Below are 2,703 nucleotides of genomic sequence, written 5' to 3' on the forward strand. Positions count from 1 at the left end.
CCAATCAAACAAAAACACAAAAATATATCTTAGCAATCTTCATAATTGTGACAACTTCATAATTCAATCAAATCCATACACAAACCACATACTCTTCGTGGTTCGACCCCTCACTACCACTAGCTATTTGTTAAGGGTAATTAGGGTATATAAATATTATCTTTGACCGGAGCGTGACATTCCGATCAGAAATACAATAAAAATAACTATAAAAGAAAACTAATCAAATAATATGGTCACAACACATACTGTTCAAGACATTGTTTTAGACCTTGAAGAGTAACAGGCTTTGTTACAAATGAGTCCATACCATTCTCAAAGCACTCATCTGCACTTTCCGACATTGCATTTGCAGCCATCTGGTCAACACCATCATATTTCATTAGTCATAGAAGTCAACAACTTAAATAGGTGGGTTGCAAGTTGTCTAAGTGTGTTTAAATGCTAAAAGCCTACTAAATCACTTATATTTTGAGAATTACATTATTATTTTGAGAAATTATATTACTTACTTCAATGGTGGGAATTCTTTTTCTGGGTCCGTTCAGTAGTATTTGATCATATGAAGGAGAATCTTCCAGCTCGAGCCCAGCCTTTCTTGCTTCATCCCAATTACCCCTTTTCTCAAATGAACGAATTACTCTAGTAGCTTGAAGCCCATCCATTACCGGCATGCATACGTCCTGCAAAAACAACAAAGACAATGATTTCAACGCATGTATAAAACGACAAACGTCACAAGCTTTGATCATCTTTCTTAAATCTTTTTAAGGTTTTAAAATCAGAAAGTAACTCATAACAGGCTTGGTGTTCTTTAATTCATCAATCTCAAAGCTATGTAATTTTGACCTACACACACACACAAAATGAGTCGAGACTTATAAAGATTATAACAAACATGACTAATAATTATATCTTGAAACTTAATTGATTTGAAACAATAAAAAAGTGATTTTTTCAAAAAAAAAAGGATGCATTTATAACCTCAGGCTTTAGATCATGTGCACTACGCCTTGAAGATGGCAAAAGGCAAGCTTATATCCAAACAATTATCAACTTTGCATCTGCTTCTGTGTGTCTTCCACCTCTGCATTTGATTCAAACTTTGACTAAAGTCAGCTACCTCAACTCATTACTCAACCAATGACACAATTTAAAACATCTTCTTAACTGGATAGTATCCAATCAAGTAATTCCCTACCTTCACAATCTATGTATTCCACAAAACACAACATAATTAATATATGTCAAAATAGTTCACTTGTTTATTTTTAAGTTTAATAAATAAATAATGTGATACGAATACCAATATTACTATAAACATAATTAATGTATGTCAAAATAGTTCACTTATTGCCATGTACTCAAGAGCTGCATATTCATAAGTATCAATCACCTCTTGAAACTCACACTTAGCATTATAAAGACTATCCTCCCAGCTAACTTTTGGAACATTAACGACCTATATTCCAAACCGAAAATAAGCATTAACTAAAAATGATGTTAGTAAATATAGATAAATATATATAATGGTTTAAATACTTGACACAAACACTACATCTTCACTACCTCCATCATAACCACCACCACCATGATGACCTAACCAACCATACTATTGAAGGTCTTAAGTAAACCAACTGGTAAAGAAAAATCTATGCCTGTTTCCAAAACACAAAACTTACCATTACCAAACTCGGTTTCTATAAAATACTGGAACTAACTAATAACATAAAAACTCACATAGAAGACTGTAGAAATTAAAAAATGGGCCGGTCACAAATCATGACCAATTTCTAAACCATAAAACGTCATAAAATAAACTACAAAAATAGTCAGATTAGAAATTCATACATAGAAATAAGCATATTCTTCAACATCAACTTATTTGAGTCGCCGGAACGATAAACCGAATAACTTACCGGAATCATAACTGTAGACAATAATAAGCAGATAAACGTATTTGAGTCACCGGTGATTTCTCTCGGAAACCCTAGCCTTCGCCCCTGCCAAATTAACTTAGAAAAATACCACTTATGATTAATACGATTCGAATAAGAAAACAACGAAATCAAAAAGATAATTACATACCTTTTTATTCGATTGCCACAGATCTTCTTCTCCAAAGAACATAATTAAGAGAAAGGTTTTGTAGGCTTCGTATTCTCCTCTGTACATATTGAATCTGGAATCAGCTTGGTATTCTTCATCGAAGAGAGAGAGTAGAGAGAGATTGGAATGGGTTTGGTTGGGGAAGAAGGAGTATTGGGTTAAAAGACTGTGAACCGAATGATTGAAGAAGAAGATATGTTATATATCTGGAGCCATAATTTTGAATTTTGAATTTGGAGCCATAATACTGAATCGTCAGAGGTTTTGAAGTTTGAATTTTGAATCATCAGTGGTCTGAATGGGCAGACCTTTTTTATTACAGTGGCTTGAATGGACAATGGTTTTGATTACAGTGGCTTGAATGGACAGTGGTTCTTTATTACAGAGGTTTTAAGTCAACAGTGATTTGAATGGGCAGACCTTTGGAATCTAAATGTGGGTCAACTTTGAAATTTAAAGTCTTTATATATTAGCCTTTATGATGTAATAATGACATAAGAAAAACATTGTTGGACATGTTCTCTAGCTGACACATCAGCTTTTCTTATGTCACTTGGATTTCTTCTTTTATAGAAAGTATAGATGGTGGTGATA

At 33.2% G+C, this 2,703-nt stretch overlaps 1 long non-coding RNA gene across 1 annotated transcript; it reads right to left on the bottom strand.

Moving 5' to 3' along the window:
• On the bottom strand, positions 1-2,370 carry LOC110926866. The gene is made up of 5 exons (XR_002585416.2): positions 2,089-2,370; positions 1,920-2,015; positions 985-1,087; positions 513-683; positions 1-359 (listed from the first exon to the last, which is right to left on the bottom strand). It is a non-coding gene; the product is annotated as an uncharacterized LOC110926866 (long non-coding RNA).
• Positions 2,371-2,703: the final 333 nt, after the last annotated feature.

The sequence above is a fragment of the Helianthus annuus genome, chromosome 2, assembly GCF_002127325.2.
Source record: "Helianthus annuus cultivar XRQ/B chromosome 2, HanXRQr2.0-SUNRISE, whole genome shotgun sequence".
Lineage (NCBI taxonomy): Eukaryota > Viridiplantae > Streptophyta > Magnoliopsida > Asterales > Asteraceae > Helianthus > Helianthus annuus.